Source organism: Procambarus clarkii, chromosome 37 (assembly GCF_040958095.1).
Source record: "Procambarus clarkii isolate CNS0578487 chromosome 37, FALCON_Pclarkii_2.0, whole genome shotgun sequence".
NCBI classification, from domain to species: domain Eukaryota; kingdom Metazoa; phylum Arthropoda; class Malacostraca; order Decapoda; family Cambaridae; genus Procambarus; species Procambarus clarkii.
This window is the reverse complement of record NC_091186.1, coordinates 29,910,753-29,933,211: the sequence shown is the minus strand read 5'-3', so window position 1 is coordinate 29,933,211 and position 22,459 is coordinate 29,910,753. Positions and strand designations below refer to the sequence as shown.

Here is a 22,459-nt window from a genome sequence, read left to right as displayed (position 1 = left end):
TGTTGCTGTGTTGCAACACTCACACTACGTTGTTGCTGTGTTGCAACACTCACACTACGTTGTTGCTGTGTTGCAACACTCACACTACGTTGTTGGTGTGTTGCAAAACTCACAACACGTTGTTAGTGTGTTGCAACACTCACAACACGTTGTTGCTGTGTTGCAACACTCACACTACGTTGTTGCAACACTCACACTACGTTGTTGCTGTGTTGCAAAACTCACAACACGTTGTTGCTGTGTTGCAACTCTCACACTACGTTGTTGCTGTGTTGCAAAACTCACAACACGTTGTTGCTGTGTTGCAACACTCACACTACGTTGTTGCTGTGTTGCAACACTCACACTACGTTGTTGCTGTGTTGCAAAACTCACAACACGTTGTTGCTGTGTTGCAACACTCACAACACGTTGTTGCTGTGTTGTAAAACTCACAACACGTTGTTGCTGTGTTGCAACACTCACACTACGTTGTTGCTGTGTTGCAACACTCACACTACGTTGTTGCTGTGTTGCAACACTCACACTACGTTGTTGCTGTGTTGCAACACTCACAACACGTTGTTGCTGTGTTGCAACACTCACACTACGTTGTTGCTGTGTTGCACCACTCACACTACGTTGTTGCTGTGTTGCAACACTCACACTACGTTGTTGCTGTGTTGCAACACTCACACTACGTTGTTGCTGTGTTGCAACACTTACACTACGTTGTTGCTGTGTTGCAACACTCACACTACGTTGTTGCTGTGTTGCAACACTCACACTACGTTGTTGCTGTGTTGCAACACTCACAACACGTTGTTGTTGTGTTGCAACACTCACAACACGTTGTTGCTGTGTTGCAACACTCACACTACGTTGTTGCTGTGTTGCAACACCACAACACGTTGTTGCTGTGTTGCAACACTCACAACACGTTGTTGCTGTGTTGCAACACTCACAACACGTTGTTGCTGTGTTGCAACACTCACAACACGTTGTTGATGTGTTGCAACACTCACAACACGTTGTTGCAACACTCACAACACGTTGTTGCTGTGTTGCAACACTCACAACACGTTGTTGCTGTGTTGCAACACTCACAACACGTTGTTGCTGTGTTGCAACACTCACAACACGTTGTTGATGAGTTGCAACACTCACAACACGTTGTTGCAACACTCACAACACGTTGTTGCTGTGTTGCAACACTCACAACACGTTGTTACTGTGTTGCAACACTCACACTACGTTGTTGCTGTGTTGCAACACTCACAACACGTTGTTGCTGTGTTGCAACACTCACAACACGTTGTTGCTGTGTTGCAACACTCACACTACGTTGTTGCTGTGTTGCAACACTCACAACACGTTGTTGCTGTGTTGCAACACTCACAACACGTTGTTGCTGTGTTGCAACACTCACAACACGTTGTTGCTGTGTTGCAACACTCACAACACGTTGTTGCTGTGTTGCAACACTCACACTACGTTGTTGCTGTGTTGCAACACTCACACTACGTTGTTGCTGTGTTGCAACACTCACACTACGTTGTTGCTGTGTTGCAACACTCACACTACGTTGTTGCTGTGTTGCAACACTCACAACACGTTGTTGCTGTGTTGCAACACTCACAACACGTTGTTGCTGTGTTGCAACACTCACACTACGTTGTTGCTGTGTTGCAACACTCACACTACGTTGTTGCTGTGTTGCAACACTCACACTACGTTGTTACTGTGTTGCAACACTCACACTCCGTTGTTGCTGTGTTGCAACACTCACACTACGTTGTTACTGTGTTGCAACACTCACAACGCGTTGTTGTTGTGTTGCAACACTCACACTACGTTGTTGCTGTGTTGCAACACTCACAACACGTTTTTGCTGTGTTGCAACACTCACAACACGTTGTTGTTGTGTTGCAACACTCATACTACGTTGTTGCTGTGTTGCAACACTCACAACACGTTGTTGGTGTGTTGCAACACTCACAACACGTTGTTGTCACACATACCTTTTCTAAGTGGTATTTCAGGAAACAAAGTAAAAGTTCAGGGTGAAATTGACCTCCCACTCAAGTTCAATGATGTCACATTGTCTATAACATGTTTAGTTGTTGACATTATTCATTTTCCTGGAGACATTCTCTTAGGTCTGTTCACCATGATCGATGAAAATATTGCATTGTTTCCCAATCGTTGGAACATAAGTATCAAAGACCATGTCATACCCTTGTGTAGCATGTATCGACAGGGCCACGAGTTCAACCTTCAATCAGATTACGTTAATTTTGTTGACACCCGCCTTGCTAGCGTAGGTTTGTCAGATCATTGTCGTGGTAGCATACCCGAGAAAACAGGCACTCGATTGAAGCATAGTAGTTGTGCAATTGTTAAGGAGAGTGAGTATCGGGACTTTCTGGAAGGGGACGCCCTAATGGATTCTCGTTGTCTCGCTCGCCTGGCAGCTTCCATCTCTGAAGTCAGTGGTTCCACGGCTACTGACACTGTGCTACACCCTCATTCTCTCACCAGAATAAGAGTTAAGGTTCAGGGAGTGCCTGAGTTGTCGGATGTGATTGCGGAAAGTGAAACATGTAAAGTGAATGGTACATTTGTTGAACCCTCCTGGCACACAGTGCAGGATGGTACTGTTACATTATTTATTGCAAACACTAGTAATGCCGACATCCATCTCCAGTCTGGTACCCATGTTGTAGATTTTGCCCATTGCTCGTTACCGGTGCGAGTTGTGGATGATGTCTCCATGGACCATACTGTTTGTACACTCACACCAGGAGAACAGGGATCTCAGCCAGAGGTGCAAGCGCAACACCTCAGTCCTACTGATTTTCCTGACTCTGTGGCTCAGCTTTTGGAAATTTTGAGCAGGAATAGAGCTGTTGTTGCTCTACCAGGAGAAAAATTAGGTCTCACTCCTCTTATTACACATACAATTCCCCTTGAACAAGGAACTACGCCTATTTATGTACCAGCTTACCGTCTTCCCCATTCTCAAAGAGCAGAAGCAGATAGACTTGTAGAAGAAATGTTACAGAGTGATGTAATTGAATCGAGTAATTCGCCATGGAACGCTCCATTGATTCTTGTACCAAAGCGAGATGGGACTTGGAGACCTGTAATCGATTATCGCACGCTTAACAGAGTAACAATACCTGATCGTTTCCCACTTCCAGTTCTAAATGATTTGTTGCAAAGTATTGGTAGAAACAAAGTATTCTCAACATTAGATTTGTTGCAGGGATTCTGGCAAATCCCCCTTGATGAGGAAGGTAAACAATTGACAGCCTTTAGTACTCCCAATGGTCATTTTCATTTCAAAAGAATGCCATTTGGTTTGCGTAGTAGTCCAATAACCTTTTCACGTCTCATGACAAATCTATTTCGTAGATTAATAGGAAGTACGCTTATAGTTTACCTTGATGATCTCATAATCATGTCGCAAGATGTTCAGACTCATTTCCAGAACCTTGAAAAAGTACTTGCAAAGCTTGCTGTAGCTAATTTAAAAATAAAGCTTGCAAAATGTTCATATTTAAAGCAGAAGATTAATTTCCTAGGTCATACAGTTACACCTTCAGGTATTACATTGAATAAATAAAAAATTATTGCTGCCCGTGATTTTCCAACACCTCGTACCGCAGAAGCCGTAAGACAGTTCACAGGTCTTGTAGGATTTTATCGTTCATTTATTGCTGGATTCTCTATTATAGCCGCTCCGCTTTACAAGTTGCAAAGAAAAGACAAGTCAGCCTTGATTTCGTCACCTGTCCTTAGGTACCCAGATTTTTCTAAACCTTTTACGTTGGTTACAGATGCTAGTGACATAGGTCTAGGTGCTGCATTACTTCAAACAGAAGGTCACGGAGATCATGCAATAGCTTATGCTAGCCGTACTTTATCTAAAAAAGAGAAAAATTATAGTGCAACAGAACGAGAAACCTTGGCAGTTGTCTGGGCACTTAAACATTTCAAGGATACAATTTATAATTACCCAGTTCATGTTCTTACAGATCACCAACCATTAATTCCCTTGTTCAAAAATAAGAATCCAGTTGGAAAGTTTGCTAGATATTTGCTCACAATTCAAGAATTCAATCCCACATTTGGATATATTCCAGGGAAGCAAAATGTTGTAGCCGATGCGTTTTCTCGACACGTAGCTGCGATTCAGTTAAATTACCCAGCATTAGATGCTACAGTAGTAGAAACGGAACAAAGACAAGACCCCATATGGGCACCCATCATTAAATTTTTGACTAAGCAAGACACTCGCCTGATTCATAAACCGCCAGTACCATTGAAAGAATTAGTTATGTTGGACAATTTACTGTGTAGAGTAGTAAAGCTAGGGACAGCCCCGAGGAAATGTTGTCAGTTAGTTGTTCCAGCTGTCTTGGTACCAACTGTGTTAAAAATTATCCATGATGCTCCTGCAAGTGCACATCCAGGAAAGGATCGTACACTCCAACAAGGTCGATTGAAGTATTTTTGGCCAAAAATGGCTAAGGAGATTGCTCATTATGTTGACAGATGTTTAACTTGTTTACAGCACAAGGGACATGTTTCAGGACCTAATCCAATTCAGGTGTACCCAGCAACTAAAGCTCCTTGGGTTAGGAGCCTCCTGTTAGGAATTTTCTTATCTCCTCATAGTTTCCCTTGTGTGTGTGTGTGTGTGTGTGTGTACTAATTAAGCCTGGATCATACATATAAATATACATCATTTACGTTACTTTCACTTATTCAAACACTTTCCAATGTCGTAGAACAGTAAGAATTCAACAAATATTATTCATATAAAGTTTAATTATTTATTTATTTGGTAACTCACTAACCCTCACAAAACAAGCATCTCACTAGATTTCATTTTGCTTATTAGATTCTTGGTGTTTATGCAAGATAAGATCTGTGTTTATGAAAGAGTAATCAGAAGCCGTCGTAGCCCAGCTGTGGGAGCGTCCTCCGCGGCCTCGCAGTCCGGAGTTCCACCCAAGGATAATGGGCATATGTGTCTTCTTTTATTCTTCACGTAAAATATGATTTTCTTGTTCCATTTATTATTAAGATGTGAGTATTATTTTGGAAAAATATCTAGTAAATTATCATTTTTTTATCAGACAATCTGAAGAGAAAATTTCAGATCAAATCAATATGGATGTGACTGGAACATTAGTAAGTCTGGGACACTGCGTTGCCTAGATAATAGTCTTTTGGTCACCTAAACGTTTCTCACAACTTTGATGTAAATTATCTGTCCATGTGCGCGGGTACCATCCTAGCAGTCCTCACCTTGTTGTGTTAACAGAATCAAGAAATAGCTTTCTAGCCTATACTATTCCTGGTGCCTTCTCTTCGTCTCACCTATGTTTAGATCTTTGCATTTGTCAGTCTTAGAGGAAAGTGACCATCTGTCCGACCACCGCTTGAGTGCATCTATATCTTCTTGTTCTCTCCCTCAAACGTCTTCGTTTGTAAATCTCAACAGTTATGCATAATTCACAAACAAGGATACTAAGACTTTCTTCTATTAGTGTGATGACATATATCACAATCTGAATGACCCTGAATGATCTCGCGGGAGTACACTATTTGCGTTTTTTAATACTTGCAACTGTTCGCCGCTGATTTCTCTTCTTTCAGCATTACCCTCTGTTTTCAACCAATTATATGTTCTCTCCACACCAACACTCCTTTAGTTATGAACTCATGGTGTTCAATTTTGGGATGGGGACCTACTAAATGGAACTGTGTTACACGTTTGTTGATTATCAATGAATATAACGTCAGTTAACCCTTCTTCCCCTAGTTTTATCATGTTTAGTTAAACATAAAACTTAAGTTCGAAGAGCATTATCTGGCTGAACTGAATCCATGCTGGTTCTTTGAGAGAAGTCTTCATTTTTTGTGTTCAAAGAGACGTTTCCTTGCAATTTTCTCTAGTGCTGTGAGGTTATGGATAGCTTGTAGGCTGCTGTGTGTGTGTTCATCAGGAAAGGCAAGTGCACGCAGTGTGCACTGGGCCTAGTTTGAGAAATACTCCCCAACACATGTTTGTTGGGTGTCTCTGGACAGACCCTGACAAGACCCTTCTAACAAAACTCCAGCTGTCACTGTAGCAAGTCTGTAAGTAAAGGTATCAACATGATAATTTTTCATGTGAGTTTTGTGTAGCAAGTGAAGGAGTTGTAGGGGATTTGAGGGGTTGGGGAGCCAACGGTCTGGCTGCCACCTCACTCTACCAGGCCTCCACGCAATGACGTCAGAGGGCCGCGTGATACGCGGGGAAACTCTGTGATTCGTCGAGGCACTACAGCCTCAGTAGTAAGCAGTTTCCAACCCTCGATGGGCTAAGGCAAACAAGCAAAGATACAGAAGAAATTGACTGGTTAAAAAATAAAATTATGGAATTGGAAGCTAAAATACAAACATTAGTGATGAATCTGCCCGGTGATAGTGAAGTGAATCATGCTAGCGATAGTGATCAAGTAAATTCTCCCAGCACCAGTAGTGATGCGAGTGGTAATGTTGCAGCTGCTGAGGCTACTTCACCTGTCTCTACGGAACGTGAGTGTCAAATCCCCATGGGGCATGGTGTTAGAGTAGTCATTGATCCCTCACTGGCACCCCAACTAGATCGTCAAGACACCCTTGATTTGGTTAAAGGTAAAGAGTTTAAAAGAATACCAACTTCTACTCAGGTTAGACGCCTCCTAGACAAAAGTACTCAGGACACACGGAACAAAATTACTTATGTTCTCCAAGTGTTTTACGAACTTAAATGTTACCTTAATTCCCTTGACACTTAACCATGGCTCATCAAACAAAAACAATTAAGTTTCTTTCTTGGAATATTCGAAGTGTTTATCTTCGGATAAATGACGTAATCTTGTATGCTAAAATGAGAGACGTAGATGTGATCTGTTTACAGGAACCATATACGTCCACAACTATCAAGAAGGTCCCACCCAGGATACCTGGGTATATAGCATACAACAACAGTATTGGAACTGGTTTACTAACGTATATTAAGAGTGGATTAATCTGTAAACTAATTAAAAATCATAGGAGTGATAGTATACATTATCAAAAATTCAAATTGCAAACTGCAAATAGCCATTTCCTACTGTATAACATATATGGACGATGTAATGTTCTTAAAGCAGACCTGCTACCGAAACCTACAGGTAACACAGCTATGTTATGTATGGGTGACTTTAATGCTCGTCACACTGCTCTTGGTGACGTTCAGTGTAACAATAATGGAAGGGTCTTCTTGAAATACCTTAATGATCATAATATTACTGTGTATGATACTGATAAACAGACCCATTTATTGGGGGGTAGACTGGATTATGTGATTGGATACAGCCTAGTAGATAGCAACGTCAACGTTAAGCTCATCCCAGAACTAGTAAGTGATCATTTTGCAATATATTGTGAATACAATGTGGCGGATATTAGGTCCAATCCTCATCCTAGAGTTAAAATTAACATTCCAGACAATCTTAAACAGCACTTTAAGGCTTATGTACATAAGTGGTACACTGGGTATACACCTGTATCAGTGGACCACTTTTACAATGATCTTGTCAGTATCATTACCAGTTATTATGATACCTGGGTTAAATCAAGGAAAAAAAAGAACACTCGTTCTTCCTCATGGACAGAGGATCCTATTATTATTGCAGAGCGAGCTAAAAGTGCTTCAGCTTGCTGACTCTTATAAACGAGACAAAACAGCTGACAATTTACTTGCATTCCTTAATGCCAACAGAGATTTTCGCGAGCTTAGGGTCAGTTAAGAACACATATTGGGAACAATTCCTACAAGGTATCAATAGAACTACAACATTATCAGAAATGTGGAACAAAATTAAAAACATTACCAAACCTCCAGCCCCAGTTCAGCTTCATCATACTCCTGCAGAATATGCTGACATGCTCCTAGCTCAATGGTCTAGTGTCTCACAAATTTCTTCCTTACCCCCAGATATACAGCAGCATTTAAGACATACCAACATTACAGAAACTTTAATATTGAAATAGCACGCTCCTCACCTGATTTAACAGATCAGTTTCCTATAACCCCCTTTGAATTAACATCAGCATTAGGAAAACCTAAGCAAACTGCCCCTGGTGAGGATGGTATAACTTATACATCTTGAACTTACTGAATGATGTCCCCTAGCCACCCTCTGCTTGACCTCTATCAATGAGTCTCTCACAAGGTATCTTGCCAAAGAAATGGACACAAAGTCTCATAATACCAATTCCTAAACCTAACTCTCAAAAATTCAGACCCATTTCCCTTACATCTTGCATGTGTAAAGTCTTGGAGAGAATTGTTCTCAATCGTGTCATGTTTCAGGTCAAAGAAAAACTGGCCCCAAACCTATATGGGTTCATGCCCAAGTGTAGCACACAAACATGCTTTGCTGAATATTTGTAAACTCCCAGGATGGGACACAGGCAGCCTTTATTGACCTAAAGTCAGCTTTCGATGTAGCGAATGGCGAAATAATATTAGAGCAACTTGCTGAATTTGGAATCAAAGGTAATCTTCTGAGTTGGATAAAGAGCTACCTATCCAACAGGCGTGCTAGTGTCCTATTTAAAGGAGTTAAAAGTACAAGAACAGATGCATTCGAACTAGGCACACCTCAAGGTGGTGTCCCTACGCCCTATGCTCTTCAATATACTTATGCACAAACTTATCCATGACATACCTGTACAAACTACGGAAACAGTTATATGTTATGCTGATGATATTTGTATTATGGCACACAGTAAACCAAGGCTACAAATGTTACTTGATGCATTCTCCAAGGAAGTAGTAGAATGTGGCCTCATAATCTCTGTTGATAAAACAAGGGTTCTTATTCCCCATTCTCTTCATGCTAACTATACTATTAATGGAGTGCCCGTGGAGACTTGTGAGTCTTATAAATATCTTGGAGTCGAGGTTAATGATACAAATCTCGTCAGCAACCTGCGTAAAAAACTAGTTGAGCGTCTTAAACCTCTCAAAACTCTTGTTGGCAAAGGATTTGGCATTAACATAAAATATGCTCGTAGTTTTTATATTGCCTTTATACGATCTGTTGTTGATTATTATGCCTTGCATCTCTTAATTTTTCTCCTAAACAATTACAAGGCCTAGATGTAGTACAGAATGATGCCATGCGCATCATCCTGGTTTGTCCTAGAACTGTCAGAATTGTTAACATGAGAAAGGAACTAAACTTACCTTCCATTTACGAAAGAATAGTTCTACTTAGTACTATGTTTTGCGCCAAAACTTTGAAAAATAATGGTCCCCCCAGCTCTATTCAAATTAAATTGAGATCCATTCTAAACAATTCTGACTGTTCCCTCAATCCGCCGCAAAAAGCTCCCTACAGTGTGTGGCTCAGTTGTTGTGCCTATAATCTTCAGAAACTGAATGTGTCTCTTAACCCTGATAAAACTGTTCACTATATTCCCCTTTGGAAAGATGTGGAGGTCTCTCTGCATTATACTCCCATCAGTGTAAAACAAATGTATAACACTGACATTTTGAGATGTATAACATTAGAAGCTATTGACAGTCATCTTCAAATTCTCAAACCGACTGAATCCTATGCCTTTACTGATGGCTCTGTGCAGTTAGGCACTGGTAGAACAGGTTGTGCATGTGCAGTGTATAAAGGGAATGTAATGATCATGACTAGTACACAGAGATTGAACAACTGGGCAAGCACGACACAGACCGAGCTATTGGGTATTTACCTAGCCACTGAATACCTTAAGCTCAATGGTGGTGGAGTTATTTTCTGTGACTCTAAAAGTGCTCTGCAGTTCTTAAATAACCCATCACAATGTATGTCGGAAGTAGCTTGTAATATTAAATGGAATGTAATTTTTGCCAATGATAATAATTCTTGTATAAAATTTGTGTGGATCCCATCCCATGTTGGAGTTGAAAAACATGACTTTGTAGATCAATTGGCCAATGAGGCTTGCAGGAAAAGAAAACATTGATTATGACTTTGGACTATCTAATGCAGTTATTAGAAACATACAAATTAGAGAAATTTATTCAGATTTAGAAGAACTAAGAAATGCACAGAGACCTGAAAGCTGCAGTATTAAAAGTTATGACAAGTTTTGTAATAATAGGTATTTGTATGGTCAGCACAGTAATCGGACCAGGCAATGTGATGTAGTAATTGCGCGAATTCGCCTTGGCTATAGACACATCTGGCAGGTTAGTGAGGCTGAGCACTACCAGAATATTCAGATTGTAAACTCTGTGATAAACCTTTAATGCATTCACTAGAACACTATATTGATGAATGTGAAACCGTAAAAGACTTTAGACCTCCTGGCCTATTGTACCACCAACTGTGTAACTATTTATTGACTCAGGTGTTCTGGACGACATCCTAACAATTTACCCAAAATTTGCTTGTCCATTTTAAAGAATGAAGAACAATTTTATTTATATTCTAAGCTGTATCACTTATGAACCCATCCCTGCCCTTGTGTGGCAGTGCACAATAGAAAGTTGTGTTCACAATATCCACACATTAAAACATTGATTGTAGACCAGGATATATATGTGCTTCAGCCTACAGTTTAGGCCTATTGTCTTATGTATGACCCTCTGTCCTGCGTGACAGTGAATACTAGCATTAACCTCAATTTAATAAGACTATCAAAATCCTCAGATTAGGCAAAATTGTAATTAATTTTGTCAATAAAGATGTTAATAATAATAAAGTAGGCTGCATGGGGGACTCTCACCTGATTGGTGCATTTGAGCACAGAGGGGCCCAGCGATGCGCCGGACCTCGCGAGCCCGCAAAATTCATTCTGGGCTGTGTCATTGTGTAGAGGAGGCATGTTGTTGTACAGTCTCGGCCAAATTACGTGAAACAGTGCCGGCAACGACAGTTAGGTACTCCATCTCGTCGTACAATGGACGCGGGCCCGCTGTAAGATACACAGAATAGTACTTCATGGCGAAAGTACTGCGATTAAGTGAGGAGTGTACTTAACAAGTAGAGTCAACCGCGTGATCGCTTCAATAGCAGAAGGCAACAGACTGTTGTGCGTACCCTCATTTAAATCCAGCATCGCTTGTCATTAAGTCTCATTGTCTCATAAACACTCACTCAAGACGTTATTGTAAGCAGCACATGAGTCATAAACTTACACACCAAAGTACTGTAAGCAACAAATGGAATTTGTTGAGACTGAAGATGTAGATGCAGACTTGAGCCTCCCATTAAATCTTCGACTCATTACTGAAAAAGAGGAAGTTGCCAAAGGAATGGAAGACAGCCAATGTAGTGCCAATGTTCGAGAATGAAAGGACAAAGGAGCCACTAAATTACACAGTAGCTTCATAATTGACCATTCTCAGTTAGGAGCTAGAGAGCTTGCAATTGCAAGTTTCCTGAAGCAAACGTTTTCTTGGAACACTTATGAAATGAAGATTTCACCCAAATGCACCATTATGGATTCAATTAAAACAGATATTGTCCTAGGAGTTTATAAGGCTTATATTTAAATAAAATAAAATAAATAAAATGGAAGAAGGGTTAGCTGCCGGAATTTTCATTGATAATAAAAAAAACGTGTAACGCAGTTCATTTAGTAAGTCTCCTTCCGAAAATTGAATACCAGGATTTTATAACTAAAGGAGTGTTGGGTGTGGAGGAGAGAACATATCTATGGTCTGAAAACAGAGAGTAATGTTGAAAGAAGAAAAATCAGCAGCAAACAGTTGCAAGTATTAAAAAACCCAAGCAGTGTACCCCCGCGAGATCATTTGGAGCCATTCAGATTGTGATATATGTCATCAAACTTACAGAAGAATCAAAAGTACCCTTACTTTCAGATTATGCACAATTGCTGAGATTTACAAATGAAGACGTTTGAGATCGAGTACAAGGAGATCTAGATGCACTCAAGCAGTGGTCGGACAGATGGCCGCTTTCCTTTAACACATATATAACATAAACATATCCTCCAAAGGATACCTGATCAATCAGGCTGTGACTCATACGTCAGGCTGCGAGCAGCCGCGTCCAACAGCCTGGTTGATCAGTCCAGCAACCAGGAGGCCTGGTCGACGACCGGGCCGCGGGGACGCTAAGCCCCGGAAGCACCTCAAGGTAACCTCAAGGTAGGTGAGATGAATAGAAGGCAACAGGAAAAGTATGGGCTATAGAGCTATTTCTTGATTCTGTTAACACAACAAGGTGAAAGACTGCTAGGATGGTACACGCGCACATGGACAGATAATTTACATCAAGTTGTGAGAAAACGTTTAGGTGACCAAAAGACCATTATCTAGGCAACACAGTATCCCAGACTTACTAATGTTCCACAGTCACATCCATATTTGTTTGATCTCCAATTTTTCTCCACAGATTATCTGATAAAAAGTGATAATTTACTAAGTTATTTCCAAATTAATACTCATATTTTAAAACTAAAGCAAAGAATAAGAAATATTTATTATGTGAACAGTAAAAGAAGCATTTGCTGAGGAGTGGGTGGAACTGTGGACTGCGAGGCCGCGGAGGACGCTCCACAGCTGGGCTACGAGGCAGCGGAGGACGCTCCCACAGCTGGGCTACGAGGCCACGGAGGACGCTCCCACAGCTGGGCTACGAGGCCGCGGAGGACGCTCCCACAGCTGGGCTACGAGGCCGCGGAGGACGCTCCCACAGCTGGGCTACCGAGGCCGCGGAGGACGCTCCCACAGCTGGGCTACGAGGCCGCGGGAGGACGCTCCCACAGCTGGGCTACGAGGCCGCGGAGGACGCTCCCACAGCTGGGCTAGCGAGGCCGCGGAGGACGCTCCCACAGCTGGGCTACGAGGCCGCGGAGGACGTTCCCACAGCTGGACTACGACGCTTCTGATTACTCTTTCATAAACACAGATCTTATCTTGCATAAACACCAAGAATCTAATAAGCAAAATGAAATCCAGTGTGTTCCTTGTTTTTTGTGGGATTTGGAGTTACCAAAGAAATAAATATATTAATAATATTTGCTGAATTGTACTGTTCATGACTTCGGAATGTGTTTCAATACGTGAAAGTAAGGTAAATGATGTCTATATTTATATGGTCCAGGCATAATTAGCACACACACCCACAAACATAAACAGTCACTCAGATATGAGCATGAAGTGCTGATTTCATGTGTACTTGAATAGTTACAAATTAAATCAGATTTTAAATAAGGCTTAACAGCTCCAACCTACCAACATAATGTAAGCAACATGAGAGTCATAAACACTCACCCACCAACATACTGTTAACCACAAATGGTATTTGTTGAGACTGAAAGATGTAGCTGCAGACTTGAGCCTCCCATTAACTCTTCGACTCATCACTGGAAATGAGGGAGTTGCCAAAAGAATGGAAGACAGCCAATGTAGTGCCAATGTACCAGAATGAAAGGACACAGGAGCCACTAAACTACACAGTAGCTTCATTATCGACCATTCTCAGTTAGGCGCTAGAGAAGCTTGCAAGGAAACGTCTCTTGGAATACTTAATAAATGAAAATTTCTCTCAAAGCAGAACTTTCAGATGTTCGCTGACCCTTTAGGTCAGCCCCCCCCCCCCACGCACCATTTAATAATCGGAAAGACATGAAAAGTAATTAACACCATGCCTATTACGATGGTTCCAAACTGCGTACTTCTAAACGCACTGCCAGACGAGTTAGACTTGAATATAGGGAAATGCGAACGCCAGCAATGCTCAAGCTCTTTCAGAAATCCGTAGCCAAGGCGAGGGAGCGCATGACAGAGCTCAGGCAAGATAACTGGGAAACTTTTGTTAACAGTCTCAACTCTCACACCCCCCTCAGCCAGGCATGGAAGGATATTAAAAGAATTAAAGGCGATAAGATCGGCCAAGTAGCACACCCTCACCCTCTACACAGAGCAAACGAGTTAGTCGATGCTTGGGCAACCACCTCTAGCTTCAATAATCTTCCCCCAGACACACAGTTCAGATTAAATGCTGTTTACAGAGATCGTGAAACGCTCGTTGACTTCATGCTCAACAAGGAAGATGAATGCAACGTGACATTTACTGAATTTATGATGGCTCCCAGCTTGACTATGTAAACAGATTCAAATACCTTGGCCTTGAGGTGCCACTGTATGGTCCTGTTGTATTCATACTCTGTCGTCAGTATAAAGCGAGGTTCAGAGCTCTCAGGGCTGTTGCAGGTTATCACTCAGGCTATGGTACCAATGTCACCATTGTCAAAATGATGTACCTTGTATACATCTGATCTTTAGTGGATTATGCTGCACCTCTGCTTGCTTTTATGCCTGAAAGAAAACTAGGAGGGCTTGACAAAATGCAGAACGAAGCCTTGAGGCTAATCCTTGGGTGCCCTCGTACCACAAAGATACTTAAGATGAGTAAGGGAACTTAATATTCCATGCGTCGTTGATCGTGTTGCTGAAATTAACTGTCAAATTGGTATAAACATGCTTAGGCTAACTCATCCTAACCTTGCACAGAAGCCCTCCAGAATTTCTTTATTGATGGTCAGCATTGTTCCAAATGGATAACTAAAACTGGAACTGAATTCAGAATGTATCAGATTTATCATTTGAACCAAGAGAGACGAGACAGACACTTTTCTGCACCGTGGGAGATTACACACTTTCCAATTTTAATCCCTCCCTTGCCACCCAAAAAGCTAATTACAGCCCATGCTTCGTCTTGAAGCAAAGCTGAACGCCTTAAGCCATACTGATGTTCTGATGCTCTGTCCACAGAGCATCAACAGCGAGAGAGAGCATTCTCTCTCAAATCATATACACTGATGGTTCCCTACACCGCCACACGGGTGCAGCTGGAAGTGCAGTTGTCCTGACAATGGGCGAAGGCTTATATTTTAAGTGGGGAGTCCATATAAACAACTGGGCCTCTACCCTTCAGATCGAACTATTTGCCTTGCTTTCTTGCACTTAAATGTGAACAAGTCTCCAAACTTGATACATTAAATGTTAGTGACTCTGAAACATCTTTAATTGCTCTTAACATTTTAAGACTATTGTAACAAACTCGCGTTTGAAGCTGGATACAAATACAAAAAAATATTAATGATGGTAATAGAATCCATTTCATGTTAGCCTCCGAATGCATGATAGAGCTGATAAGCTAGCCAAAGAATCTGCCTTTAAGGAGCCGTTGGAGTGTAACCTTGGATTGTCAATAAGCAGTCTGAAAGCAATAGTACACCAAGAACTTCAACAAAATCTTGCAGATCTGAGGCAAAGTGAAATCGACACCAATAATTCCATTTATCCTTCATACTATCATGCAAGAATATGGATCTATGGATTATCCAATAAAATCAGGAGACTTCTATTTGAATTACTAATGCTGTTCGGCTTAGACTCGGTTACAAGTATCTCTGGGCATTCTCATTATCTGCTGATGTAGACCTGACCAAATGTAAACTGTGTCAACTAAACTATTCCCACACACCCTCCGTCACTATGTGATGGATTGCGAAAAGATACGTGAATTCAGAGGACAATTCTATAACAAACTTTCCATTGATGTGTAAATATTTCAATCAAAATGATACCAGAAGTCCTGGCCAAATATCCCCAGTTTGCTAACTGTAGATAGTAACTAAGTGATCGTAACCTATCCACCGCGGCCCATTGGACGGGGGCGGTGTACAGGACAAGCATATCAATTGTGACACTAGCTCTCCACATATGTCAGTTGCTTAATTTAGAAACTGTACTTGTGGTCGGTCTCGAGCCCATTGATGATATGACCATATGCATTGATTTTTGTAACTAGCTCATTAAGATTGTAACTTGCTTAGCTAAATGAATTGTGGTGTTCAGTCCATGAGCCCATTTTGTGCCTCTGTAACCCTTTCCCACTACCGCCCACAAGATGGGCATGGGGGTGCATAATAAATGAACTAGGCTAAGCTTCAGCATGGACTCAATTAAGGCAGATAATGCCCTACGAGTTTATAAGTGTTATGATTAAATAAAAATGGTCAAACTAATAAAAACCAAGTCTTAAGTATCCTTACTAGCGGATTATGCATAATTGCCGAGATCTACAAAAGAAGACCTTTGAGGGAGAGTACAAGGAGATCTAGATGCGCTCAAGCGGTGGTCGGACAGATGGTCACTTTCCTTTAACATTGACAAATGCAAAGCACTAAACAGAGGTGAGACGAAGAGAAGGCACCAGGAATAGTATAGACTAGACAGCTATTTCATGATTCTGTTAACACAACAAGGTGAAGACTGCTAGGATGGTACACGCGCACATGGACAGATAATTTACATCAAAGTTGTGAGAAACGTTTAGGTGACCAAAAGACTATTATCTAGGCAACACAGTGTCCCAGACTTACTAATGTTCCACAGTCACATCCATATTGATTTGATCTCAAATTTTCTCTTCAGATTGTCTGATAAAAAGTGATAATTTACTAGAATTTTTTTCCATATTAATACTCACATCTTAATAATAAGGAAAACAAGAAAAAACATTTATTACGTGAAGAGTAAAGGAAGACACATGCCCATCATCCGTGGGTGGAACTCAGGACTACGAGGCCGCGGAGGACGCTCCCATAGCTGGACAGCGAAGCCGCTCCCACAGCTGGGCTACGAGGCCGCGGAGGACGCTCCCACAGCTGGGCTACGAGGCAGCGGAGGACGCTCCCACAGCTGGACTGTGAGGCGGCGGAGGACGCTCCCACAGCTGGACTACGAGGCCGCGGAGGACGCTCCCACAGCTGGACTACGAGGCCGCGGAGGACGCTCCCACAGCTGGGCTACGAGGCCGCGGAGGACGCTCCCACAGCTGGGCTACGAGGCCGCGGAGGACGCTCCCACAGCTGGGCTACGAGGCCGCGGAGGACGCTCCCACAGCTGGACTACGACGGCTTCTGATTACTCTTTCATAAGCACAGATCTTATCTTGCATAAACACCAAGAATCTAATAAGCAAAATGAAATCTAGTGTGTTGGTTGTTTTGTGAGGGTTAGTGAGTTACCAAATTAATAAATAAGTAAAATGTATGAATAACATTTGTTGAATTCTTACTGTTCTTCGACATTGGAAAGTGTTTGAATAAGTGAAAGTAACGTAAATGATGTATATTTATATGTATGATCCAGGCTTAATTAGTACACACACACACACACACACACACACACACACACACACACACACACACACACACACACACACACACACACACACACACACCACACCAATACAAACATTCAAATAATCATACAAGTGCTGATTTGATGTGTAGTTCATTAGAGATTTACAAATTAAATAAGATTTTCACAAAGAATTGACGACTCGTATGAAGTTGTAAAACACATTGTATCCAGCTATACTATAACATTCGGACCATAAGCACTCATCCACTGCCTTACTGTAACCAACATAAGAATCATCAACTTACTCACTTACGTTACTCTATGGAACATACGAGTCATAAGCTTTCATCCATCACCATACTCTAAGCAATATATGAGTCATAGACACTCACCCACCACAGTTCTGTTACCAACAAATGGTATTTGTTGATACTGATATATGTTGCTGGGGACTTGAGCCTCCCATTAACTCTTTGAATCATCCATGAAAAAGGGGGAGTTGTCAAAGAAATGGAAGACAGCCAATGTAGGGCCAATGTGTCTCAATGAAAGGACACAGGAGCCACTAAATTACACAGTAGCTTCATTATCGAAAATTCTCAGCTAGGCGTTAGAGAAGCTTGCAAGTGTCTTTTGAAACACTTAAGAAATGAAGATTTCTCTCAAAACAGAATATTCAGACGTTCGCTGACCCTTTAGGTCGGCCCTTCGCACCACCCAGTGATCGGAACAACATGAAATGTAATAAACACAATGCCTATTACAATGACCCCAAACTGCATACTTTGAAACGCACTGCCAGACGAGTTGGACTTGCATATAGGGAAACCCGTACGCCAGCAATGCTGAAGTACTTTCAGAAAGCCCTAGCCAAGGCGAGGGAGCGCATGACAGAGCTCAAGCAAGATAACTGGGAAACTTTTGTTAAGTCTCAACTCTCACCCCCCCCCCCTCAACCAGGCATGGAAGGATATTAAAAGAATTAAAGGCGATAAGATCTGCCAAGTGTCACACCCTCACCCTCTACACAGAGCAAACGAATTAGTTTCTGCCCGAAACGCTGCGCGTACTAGTGGCTTTACAAGATTGTAAATACTATGCTATGTATTCTCTCTAACCCAATGTACCTTCTTGTATATAAATAAATAAATAAATAAATAAATAAATAAATAAATAAAGTTGAGGCTTGGGCAACCACCTTTAACTTCAATAATCTTTTCCCAGACACACAATTAAGATTAATGTTGGTTAAAGAGATCGAGAAAGGCTCGTTGACTTCATGCTCCACAAGGAAGATGAATGCAACGTGCCATTTACTAAGTTTGAGTTATTTTCGGCCCTAAACAAAGGTAAAGTCACATCCCCGGTGAGGATGGTATCACTTATTGCGTCTGCTCCCTTTAGTACCAGGGAATTCCCTTCTTGAGCTGTATAATATGAGCTATGTTACTGGGGAACTTCGTATCTCTTGGACCAACAGTATAATCATTCCAATTCCTAAGACAAATCAAGAGAATGCTTTCCCCCAATTTCCCTTACTAACTGCATTTGCAAAACATTCGAGAGAATGATTCCAAACCGTCTCCTGCATAGAGTAAGAACCATGCTGTTCTCCCAGATATATGGCTTCATGCATGGAAGGAGTGTGCATCATTGCATCACCACCTTTCTTACCCTGCACACTGAAAAGTCATATATGGGGCCAGAATTGGATATTGTCCTAATAGCAGCTTTGTGTTGAGTAATTAGAGGACGTAAGTGATTTTGGGTAGTAGAGCCCCAAGCACAAATACCATAGTTGAGATATGGATAGATAAGGGAGTAATAGAGAGTCACCAGGGCAGGGCGTGGTACATAATATCTGATCTTAGAAAGAATGCCCACAGTTTTTGAAACTTTTTTTTATATGTTTAGAATGTGTCCCTGGAAATTCAGCTTGTGGTCAATGAGAATGCCAAGGTATTTGCCATCTAATTTGTTACAAATTTGGGTATTGTTTATTTTGAGATTTATTTGATTAGAGGATTTATTGCCAAACAGAATATAGAAAGTTTTGTCAATGTTAAGGGTCTTATTATTCGGTCAAGTACTTTGCAGGAGATGCTTGTGAGTGACATTGGTCTGTAGTTAAGTGCATTATCAATGACAATTTAGGCAGCTAACCCTTCTTCCCTTAGTTTTATCATTTATATTTAATCATAAGACTTATAAACTCGTAGGACATAATCTGCCTTAACTGAATCCATGTTGGTGCATAGTTCAGTTAATTTATTATGCACCCTTTACCCATCCTGTGGGCGGTAGTGGAAAGGGTTACAGAGGCACATAATGGGCTCAGGAACTGGACCCCACAATTCATTTAGCTAAGCAATTAAAAATCTTAATGAGCTAGTTACAAAATTCAATGCACATCGTCACATCAAAAAAGGGCTCGAGACCGAAAAGTACAGAGTCTAAATTAAATTAAGCAACTGACATATTTGGAGAAATATTGTCACAATTGATATGTTTGTCCTACACACCGTCCCCCCTATCCAATGGGGAGTTGTGGATAGATTACAATCACTTAGTTACTACCTACATTTAGCAAACTGGGGATATTTGGCCAAGACTTCTGGCAGCAGATTATTTTTAATGAAATATTTACACATCTCTTGACATTTGTTATATAATTATCTCGGAATTCATGTATCTTATCGCACTCCATCACATAGTGACGGAGTGTGTGCGAATAATTTGGTTGACACAGTTTACATTTGGTCAGGTCTACATCAGCAGATAATGAGAATTCCCAGAGATACTTGTAACCGAGTCTAAGCCGAGCAGTAGTAACATCTACAAGTCTGCTGATTTTTTTGGATGAACCATAGATGTGTTGCTCTCCTTGCATGATAGTAAGGTGATAGATAAAATTACTGGTGTCGATTTCACTTTGCCTCAGATGTACAAGATTTTGTTGAAGTTCTCGGTGTACTGTTATTCTCAGACAGCTTATTGACTTTTCAAAGTTGTACTAAATTTTCCCATTAAAGTCAGATTCTTTGGTTGACTCATCAGCTATATCATGCATGCTCAGGCCAACATGAAATAGAGTCCACAAGAAATGGACTCTGTTACCACCATTAATAATTTAGTTGTATTCGTACCTAGCTTCAGACCCGAGCATGTTACAGTTATGTCTTAAAGAGTTGAGAGCAATTAAGGATGATAAAGATTCACTTACAACTAATGTATCAAGTTTGGAGACTTGTACACATTTCCGTGCAAGGATCAAAGCAAATAGTTCGGTGTGAAGGGCTAGTTATTTGTATGGACTCCCCACTCAAAATATAAGCCATCGCCCATTGTCAGGAGTTCCAACACGCCCATTGTCAGGTAATATACTGATGGTTCCCATTGTTGGGAACCATCAGTATATATGATTTAAAAAAAAAAGAATATTATATTGACAGAGCATTAATATGTCTTAAGGCGTTGAGCTTTATCTTTAGATGAAGCTCAGGCTGATCTCTAATTTGATTCATGGGATAGAAAGGGAGGGATTAAAATTGGAAATGGTGTGTGTCTTTCAGGCATCAAAGTAAGCAGAGGTGTAGCATAATCCACTAAATATTTGATGCATGCATTTGATGCATGGTACATTATTTTGACAGTTCTGACATTGGCACCATAGCCTGAGTGATAACCTGCAACAGCCTTGAGAGCTCTGAGCCTCTCTTTATACTGACGACAGAGTCTGAATACAACAGGACCATACAGTGGCACCTCAAGGCCAAGGTATTTGAATCTGTTTACATAGTCAAGCTGGGAGCCATCATACAGTTGCATCTTGCGAACAGCTCCTCCCTGCCTGGGTGGGCGCCGATTGTGTATCTTTGTTTTCTCTGCTGAGATGACTAAACCTGGGTCCTGACATGAGTCTAATACAGAGTTAAGAGTGTTCTGCGTGTTAGCATACCCAGTGGTGTGTATCATTATATCATCAGTATACCCAGTGGTGTGTATCATTATATCATCAGCATACCCAGTGGTATGTATTATTACATCATCAGCATACCCAGTGGTGTGTATCATTATATCACCTGCATACCCAGTGGTGTGCATCATTATATCATCAGCATAGCTAATGATGTGGACGTTGGGTTTGCTCGGTACAGAGTTTATCAGCGTTTTTATTACGATATTAAATAAGGTTGGACTGAGGACACCACCCTGCGGGGTGCCTAGTTCGAGGTCTCTTGTTACACTCCTATGCCCCTGGAAAATACAGATGACTTCCTATTGGATAAGTAACCCCTGATCCAAGAAAGAAGCCGACCATCAATATTCATTCTTGCAAGCTCACTCAAGATAACATGTCGGCAATATGAAAGGCAGACTTGAGATCTAGGAAGGTGGTATATGACTTTTCAGTGTGCAGGGTAAGAAAGGTGGTGATGCAATGATGCACACTCCTTCCATGCATGAAGCCATATATCTGGGAGAACAGCATGGTTCTTACTCTATGCAGGAGACGGTTTGGAATCATTCTCTCGAATGTTTTGCAAATGCAGTTAGTAAGGGAAATTGGGGGAAAGCATTCTCTTGATTTGTCTTAGGAATTGGAATGATTATACTGTTGGTCCAAGAGATACGAAGTTCCCCAGTAACATAGCTCATATTATACAGCTCAAGAAGGGAATTCCGTGGTACTAAAGGGAGCAGACGCAATAAGTGATACCATCCTCACCGGGGATGTGACTTTACCTTTGTTTAGGGCCGAAAATAACTCAAACTTAGTAAATGGCACGTTGCATTCATCTTCCTTGTGGAGCATGAAGTCAACGAGCCTTTCTCGATCTCTTTAACCAACATTAATCTTAATTGTGTGTCTGGGAAAAGATTATTGAAGTTAAAGGTGGTTGCCCAAGCCTCAACTTTATTTATTTATTTATTTATTTATTTATTTATTTATTTATTTATTTATTTATTTATTTATTTATTTATTTATTTATTTATATACAAGAAGGTACATTGGGTTAGAGAGAATACATAGCATAGTATTTACAATCTTGTAAAGCCACTAGTACGCGCAGCGTTTCGGGCAGAAACTAATTCGTTTGCTCTGTGTAGAGGGTGAGGGTGTGACACTTGGCAGATCTTATCGCCTTTAATTCTTTTAATATCCTTCCATGCCTGGTTGAGGGGGGGGGGGGGTGAGAGTTGAGACTTAACAAAAGTTTCCCAGTTATCTTGCTTGAGCTCTGTCATGCGCTCCCTCGCCTT

The 22,459-nt window shown here is 41.2% G+C and overlaps 1 protein-coding gene across 3 annotated transcripts in view; it reads left to right on the top strand.

The window, feature by feature from the left end:
* Positions 1–22,459, top strand: part of LOC123747665 (E3 ubiquitin-protein ligase TRIM32-like) — a 335,458-nt gene that overhangs the window by 169,859 nt on the left and 143,140 nt on the right. The gene's annotated exons all lie outside the window — the stretch shown is intronic.